This window comes from Littorina saxatilis, linkage group LG16 (genome assembly GCF_037325665.1).
Source record: "Littorina saxatilis isolate snail1 linkage group LG16, US_GU_Lsax_2.0, whole genome shotgun sequence".
NCBI lineage: Eukaryota > Metazoa > Mollusca > Gastropoda > Littorinimorpha > Littorinidae > Littorina > Littorina saxatilis.
Genome location: NC_090260.1, coordinates 32,996,550 through 33,005,312, shown reverse-complemented (window position 1 = coordinate 33,005,312; position 8,763 = coordinate 32,996,550).

The window sequence follows — 8,763 nt, the reverse complement described above, 5'->3', positions numbered from 1 at the left end:
TATAGCCCCTTACCTCCACCACCACCAGAACCTGCACACACGCCTGGAACTGTACCTGACTGCCCGGCGGCTGCACACGTGATCTCTGCAAACAAAAGTTATGATGAAGACATTATGGAGCATTATGAGAGTTATTATCTTTGCAAGTTGTCGAAAGGACATACATACAGACAGACAGACATACAGACAGACAGACAGACAGACAAACAGACTGGTAAGCAAACAGGGGGGGGTGGGGGGGGGGGCAGACAGACAGGCAGGCAGACAGACATACAAACAGACAGAAAGGCAGGCAGAGTTGTTTTGGAAATTAAACGGTGTTAAGTAGTTTAATTTCAATTATGTGGATTTTTAGGCATGGCAAAAGTCACAACAACATGAAAAGGGAATTCAAATGAGGTAAATGAAAAATGAAATCAAGCATTCACGTATAATAATTTTAAAAATAACGAAACAACAACAAGTCGCGTAAGGCGAAATTACTACATTTAGTCAAGCTGTGGAACTCACAGAATGAAATTGAACGTAGTCCGTCGCTAGTGCAAAAGGCAGTGAAAATGACGAGCCTGTTTGGCGCGGTAGCGGTTGCGCTGTGCTTCATAGCACGCTTTACCGTACCTCTCTTCGTTTTAACTTTCTGAGCGTGTTTTTAATCCAAACATATCATATCTATATGTTTTTGGAATCAGGAACCGACAAGGAATAAATGAAAGTGTTTTTAAATTGATTTCGGAAATTTAATTTTGATCATAATTTTTAAATTTTTAATTTTCAGAGCTTGTTTTTAATCCAAATATAACATTTTTATATGTTTTTGGAATCAGAAAATGATGAAGAATAAGATGAACGTAAATTTGGATCGTTTTATAAAAAAAATGTTTTTTTACAATTTTCAGATTTGTAATGACCAAAGGCATTAATTAATTTTTAAGCCACCAAGCTGAAATGCAATACCGAAGTCCGGCCTTTGTCGAAGATTGCTTGGCCAAAATTTCAATCAATTTGATTAAAAAATGAGGGTGTGACAGTGCCGCCTCAACTTTTACAAAAAGCCGGATATGACGTCATCAAAGACATTTATCGAAAAACTGAAAAAAACATCCGGGGATATCATACCCAGAAACTCTCATGTCAAATTTCATAAAGATCGGTCCAGTAGTTTAGTTTGAATCGCTCTACACACACACACACACACACGCACACCCACACACACACACACACACACACATACACCACGACCCTCGTCTCGATTCCCCCTCTATGTTAAAACATTTAGTCAAAACTTGACTAAATGTAAAAACGATCAATCAAACAAACAAACAAACAAACAAACAAACAAACAAACAAAACTAATCAAGCAATGGCCGATGGGCGCGATGGCTTAGTGGTTACAGCGTAGGCCTTCAAGCTCGAAGGTTTCGGGTTCGAATTCGGCTGCGCTTGGTGAAGGAGATGTTTCCGATCTTTCGGGTCAAATTATGATGTGCAGACCTGCTTGTGTCTTTTTTTGTGTACAAGAAAGCACAGGAACACACTTTTTCTGACACGATACATCTTTTTTTAATGCAATATCGTTATCCATGTAACTTAGCAACAGTAATTGTTATGGTTGGCAAATGAGCCATATTGCTCTACGTCGTTTTAATGGGGTGCAAGTCTTCCTCTACCCATAACAATCCGACTGAGGTATTTCCCAACATCATCTATCAAACAACTGCAAAACTGATCGGATATGCAGAATACTGATTTATAGGACGAAAACGAGTGATTACAGAAATGGCCTGCAGGGGCGGATCAGTTCATTTTATATGGGGGGGGGTTTCCAAAAGTATATTGTGAAGATATGGGTGTGAAGGTGCGAAGCGCCGAGCCGACGGCGCGAAGCGCCAAACTTGCTAGGGGGGTCCGGGGGCATGTCCCCCCGGAAAAGTTTGAAAAAAGGATGCAAAATGGTGCAATCTGGTGCAATCTGAGGATGATCATTACCAGTTTTAGGCAGCAGATTTTGTAACTGATTAATACCCCAAAAATTGAAACTCAACCCAAAAAAACACAATTTTTTAAAATTTTTGTTGGCTGGGGGGGGGGGGGGGGTTCCGGAAACCCCAGACCCCCCCCCCCCCCCTCGTCCGCCCCTGGCCTGGGAGTAAAACGATTAAACCTTAAAAACAATTTTTTTTTTGTTAAATGAAGGGAAGCAACCAGACCCTTGCACGGAGTCAAAATGCGCGGTAGCCTCCCCTGTATCGCTATTTCTTTCCGACTGCCGCAGGTCAATATAACCATAATTAATCAATTACATAACTTTACTTGCAATACTATTAATTAGGACAAATCCATTTGCAGTCATTTTGCCATACAACGTCCAAGTGCTAGTGGTGGGCAGTGTCCTAAACATCAATATCATTAAATGTCAAACAATCAAAATCACTATTGCCTCGTCTAAAGTTTATAACAATTCTGTGTTTTCATTATCAAATATTTCCTTCCAATCATTGGCCCTTAATTCCTGTAAATCCGAATTCAAAATATCTTTTCGTAATCAAGAATCGTTTATTGACAAATACATATACAAGGTTGTGTTGTCTGCACCGTCTGTCGTTATTGTTATTTTATTGTTCAAACAATGGGTTTTTTCGGATATAAACGGCAAAGAAATAATGTAAGTTACAACACATGACTGTGTCGTTTACTTTGCACTTGTTCATCTCAAACAAACAGGAACCCGGGAAAGACGAAAAGGTATATCATAAATAAAAGACTCTTTCAGCTTCAGACCTAGATTTCAAATCGTGTGTATGTTCCATTTCTGTATTCTTCTTTTTGAGGTTTCTGTTGGTGTAAATTTACATCAACGTTTGATTACCTTGGCTAGCACCGACCGCCGAAATGGAGAAAGAATCGTAACCTAGAATAATATTCATTTCTATTTGGATGGACGTCTCATTTACGATTGTAAGTAATGTTGGCAGTTAAAGGTCCAGTCTGCCTCAAATGGTTTACAGAACGATTTCAATCTTCTCACGAAAAAAGCAGTTCTAACCTCATGGAACACACTTACCATAGCATTTAACAGCATTAAATGATACAGTTCGTTTGAATGGCTATTTAGCTTGCGTAAACCACACACCAGATTTCGTGGTTTAATTTACCCTTGAGCCATCGTGGACCCGTGGCACACACTTTCCTTTTTGTTCACAATTTCGTCGTCAGTTTGTGATTTTAATTAGACTTGCTGTATCTGCAATAGCACGTAATTGTGTACCGCTGAATCTAAAATGTGCAACAAACGACTGCGAGTCACACGAAGTTATCCTTATTGGCGGCGGTTAGCTTCAAAGACGCAAGCGATATGCAGAAAGTTCGTCTGCTTGCCTATGATTTAAGAATGTTTGTGTTACAAGCTGTCAATTTATTATTTAGATTTTAAAAGTTAGGTCTAGCGCCAAAACGAGACGTCCGATTGTGGAACAGACAATCCGGCTGGCCACGCAAAAATGAATTCGTTGCTCGCTCTTTACGGAGGGCACCTAGGATTTTCTCAAGTGGTGAGTGTTTAACTGAAAGGGTGTTTGTACTGTGTGTAAAAGCCTGACAGTGTCTGTGACCAGAAACGGATGGTTTACGGGAGGCTGTGTGTGCCTTTAAGTTGATATCGTTTATTTTTTTAATTTATTTTTTCCCCAATGAATTAACCAATACTGATTTGACAAAGAATTTGCAAAATAGTTCAGTTAATATTGTTTTGTTTCGTTTTCTGCTCTTTTGAAATGTTGTGTGTGAACAATGAACCAATTCCATACTGATTAAAGAACTACTTTCTAAGATACATCACTCTAACGCACTTGAATCATTGGAGTCGTCCACACTTGAAGATTTGAAGGGATGTAAGTAAACACGTTTCAGGGTTGCAGTCCACTTAGGCTCAGAAAAATCTGCATCACATTGGGGTAAAAATGGGAAGACCGAGAAAAACTAAAGTGGTCCGGTCTTCCTCCTTTATTGAAGTGTAGCCAGAAATAGTCTTTATTTTGGTGAGGTCAAACCGTGTGATCCGAGCAGGAAATAAATGAGCACGTTCATGTTCTCGTCAGGAAATGTCAGATAATTGGGTTTTTTGTAAACACCACGACTTTCCTCCATCCTTATTTGACATTTGGGATAGTAAAACAGGTTTTTTTTGGTTTTTTGTTGTTGTTGTTGTTGTCCTTACACCTGTTCCTTGTTCCGGTATTCTCTCACGCCGCCCCGTCCCTGCATTCGCTGCTTCATCCACATCTGAATTTTCGTTCCGCTGCCAGACCTGTCGATTTTACAGACGCTCCAGGGAGGGATGTCGGGTCGTTGCGGTAGGCTACCCTCGGAAGTTGACACTGCACTTCTGCTGAGTCACTTCGACGGTGTTCAGTAGTGGGTCTGTCCCGAGCTAACGGACTCAGCCCACTACCTACTATGCCCCCTACTAACTACATTGACAGCTAAGTCGCGGAGCCAGACTAAGTGAGCGTCCCCTCCAGAGAGCAGACCGCCACCACGTCCCTCCGTCGACCCCCCAGAACGTCACACGTTGAAGACTGACAGCAGAAGTACTATTCAGGGAAGGATGGAACAGGAACAATGAGACCAAGGTCACCATGAGAGCTCCGGGCATGAAGGGCCACAAGAGCAAGGACATTTTATAATTTTGGATGATTAATGAGATGAGGATGATTATAATGATGATGCTATGGATTTCCAATTTGGTTTGAGACTACGTGACAGGGCAGCACTCTACGCTTACTGTCATAATATATCCTGGCATCAACCAGGCCCGAGAACTGCCGCACCTGCGGTGTTGGTCAGGTATACAGAACCTGAGCACCCTCAAAGTCGCATTCGTTAAGTGAATGACACTCGGCTGTGTGATTCCAGCCTTCCCATAGGAACCATAGCACTTCCACTCTGGGTAGGAGCCGACCGTAGCCCGAAAAACCCACATGACCCTGATAGGATTCGAACCCACGACCTCCCGGCCCGCAGCCCGATGCGCTAACCACTGCGCTACGGGGGCCGGTGTGAAACAGGTTTTGGTCATGTTTGAAGATCAATCAAGTTTGAAGTTTTCAAAGCATCAGTTTAAGTGCCGTTCACATATGGCAGACATAGGTTTTGGTCATGTTTGAAGATCAATCAAGTTTGAAGTTTTCAAAGCATCTGTTTAAGTACCGTTCACATATGGCAGACATAGGTTTTGGTCATGTTTAAAGATCAATCAAGTTTGAAGTTTTCAAAGCATCAGTTTAAGTGCCGTTCACATATGGCAGACATAGGTGTTGGTCATGTTTGAAGATCAATCAAGTTTGAAGTTTTCAAAGCATCAGTTTAAGTGCCGTTCACATATGGCAGACATAGGTTTTGGTCATGTTTGAAGATCAATCAAGTTTGAAGTTTTCAAAGCATCGGCTTAAGTGCCGTTCACATATGGCAGACATAGGTTTTGGTCATGTTTGAAGATCAATCAAGTTTGAAGTTTTCAAAGCATCGGCCTAAGTGCCGTTCACATATGGCAGACATAGGTTTTGGTCATGTTTGAAGATCAATCAAGTTTGAAGTTTTCAAAGCATCGGCTTAAGTGCCGTTCACATATGGCAGACATTCAATCAACGTTCTCCTTACTTTTGTTGGTTTGAAATCGCTTCCGAGTTGTTCAGGCCAAGTCGGCGAAAAATCAGCCATGTAGACGACTCCAATAGTTTAGGTTAGTTTTAGGCGAGAATTTAGCCGCGACTCATAAACTCAGTTAACGCTGCTCGTCTCGGCTGTAACTTCGTGAAGATTTTGAGCAGACTTTCCTCATAGCGCTTACTGATTGGTTAGCTCTAACCAAACTGCTCTTCACGCATTAGGCCTATAGGAGGTAGCTCCGATAGCTGAACTGTCCTTCAAGTCTGCCGAAAATCCCAGCTTAAAACTAGTTTGAGCGTTTGCGGTGTTCGCATAGCGACGATTTTGATTTGACTTATTGGCGCCGATTAAAATCGCTTGAAAGTCGACGGAAAGTTGGTGGAAAGTCTGCCGTGTGAAGAGCACTTTAGGAAACTTAACTCAACCAGTCAAACTATCGACCAGCCAACCAGAGAAGCAGGTATCCCACCAACCGAACAAAAAAGCAAATTGAGGTAGCCAAATTTTCCCCCTTACGCTGTGGAGACGTTACAGTCAAGAAAAAAAAAAGGTAAAAAGGAAAAAAAGGAATCACAAATCACTAACTGTAATCTTGCTAAATACATCTATGTATTCTATAAGTAGAGAATACTACATGGCTAGCTGTGACGTACCAGATTTACAGAAGTTGCTTGTTTCCTGTAGTCAATTATGACTAAATGTTTAACATAGACGTGAAATCGAGACGAGGGTGGTGGCGTGTGTGTGTGTGAATGTGTAGAGCGATTCAGAGACAACTACTGGACTGATCTTCATGAAACTTCACATGAGATAACCTGAAAATGATATCCACTGATTTGTGTATCTTAATTTTCTTCAATAACTGACTTTGATGACGTCATATTCGGCTCTTTGTTAAAGTTTAGGCGGCACTGTCACACCCGCATTTTATCATTTTCTGATTCCAAAAACATGTAGATATTCTATGTTTGGAATAAAAACAAGTTTAGAAAGTTAAAAAGAATCGAGAAAAGCGCACTTTCCTGTGAAGGGCTTTACGCTACTGCGCTATACTGGATTGTCACTTAATTCAAGCGATCAGAGAGCCGGCCGCGGGTAATCTCGCAAAGCTATTGTCGTGAAATGCGGCAGTGCGTTCAGTTTCATATTGTGAGTTTGACAGATTGACTAACTGTATTAATTTCGACAAATATTGAAATGCGAGCGAAAGCGAAACTTGAGTATGGGGTGACTTTTGCAAATTAATCAATCACTGAATAAATAAGTAAAATTGAAAAGAAAAACGTCTGAGCTTAAAATTAATACTTGGTTTCATTCAGTTCCTAATCAATGCAGTCTACGCTTTTCTGTCTTTCTTTGTCATACATCGGCGAGTGACCTGTTTATTTCTACTTCCTATTTGTATAATGCAATCCAATCCAATCCAAAGCAATGCAATACAATACAATACAATATAACGTCACGCTCATAAGATAATTGCCTATGTCATGTTTTGATGTTTTGAGAAAAACACACAGTACACACAGTACAAACACCCTTTCATTTAAACACTCACCACTTGAGAACATCCTAGGTGCCCTCCGTAAAGAGCGAGCAGTTTTCAACGAATTTATTTTTGCGTGGCCAGCCGGATTGTCTGTCCCACAATCGGACGCCTCGTTTTGGCGCTAGACCTAACTTTTAAAATCTAAATAATAAATTGACAGCTTGTAACACAAACATTCTTAAATCATAAAGTAATTCTTTGTTCATCAAGACGAGATCAGTATAAAATTCTTCTTTGGTTTCTGAACAATCTGCCTATTTCATTTTAGGTGTTAGTTGCACACTGCCTATCTCGAGCTGTTACGACGGGATAAACGTGAGATAAAGAGCTAACAGCAACATTTTCAATCAGCAAAACTGCGTAACAACCCACAAAGAGCTTTTGCATACCTTCACATTCTCAAAACAAGTCTTCCTGTATCATACAGAAAAAGAGCCTAACTCAAGAAACGAGATCGGCAGTTTTGCTTACGTTACCGTGGCAATGGTTTCCGATGGTCTGAGAGTGTGTACTCTCTAGCACATGATAGATACCCTTCCAGTAGCTTCCCCTGAAGTTTCACTACAGAAATGCCTAACACTGAGATAGGTATTTTTCTTATGAGCGTGACGATAATCCAAAGCAATACAATACAATACAATACAATACAATACAATACAATACAATACAATACAATACAATACAATAAGACATAGCACAACACAAGACATCACAAAATAATACCATAGAACTTGCCATACATTACAACACAACACAACACAACACAACATAATACAACTTTCCCATTTTTGTTCGGGGCTGCAATATACTTGCAAAATAACCTACTCAGTTTCTGATCTTTGCACGAAGTAAATTAAACTCAAACTCACTGCGAAAACCCAGACGCAATCGCCAGGGCGGAAAGAAGCAAAACCAAAGACGCCAGAAAGTGATTGCGACCCATCTTGTGATGCACCGTCACCCTGTCTGCCTCAGACACGACTGAACAGAGACATGTAGGATTCTATGATTGCATGGCATTAACCAGGAAGTAAATTCTAATAATAGGTGCATGTGTCTTAGTCCATAATCAGACTCATGTCACGAAGGGGACTTTTCTATCGATTCTTAAAGGGATACTCTTGATCAGCCCGTTTAGAGAAGTTTCTGGCGAATTTGACGAATCCGAAGTAACTTGGGAATCCACTGTACCTTAGATTTACTCAAAAACGCACTGCCAGTTTGCAAGGCGACCAACGCCATCTATGACGCCGCGGCATAGTAACCGCATCCCTCAGGCAAACGAAGAAAGTCTCTGCATGGATAGAAGCAACCAAACGCAACCCTCACAAGGAGTGCTCGTTCTTAGCCCATTTAACGCCATTTAATTAAACTTTAATCACAACACTTGCTTTTGAAATGGGAATGCAGTTCTCCTGCGCGGTAGCATTATTTGTCACGCAAAATCTTATGGTATAACTTTTGAAGTGAACTGAGGATTTTTTTCCCCAGGTATTATCCCTTTAAAGCCGAGGAAAGAAAAATCGTACGCACGTGAACGTTCCAACATAGAC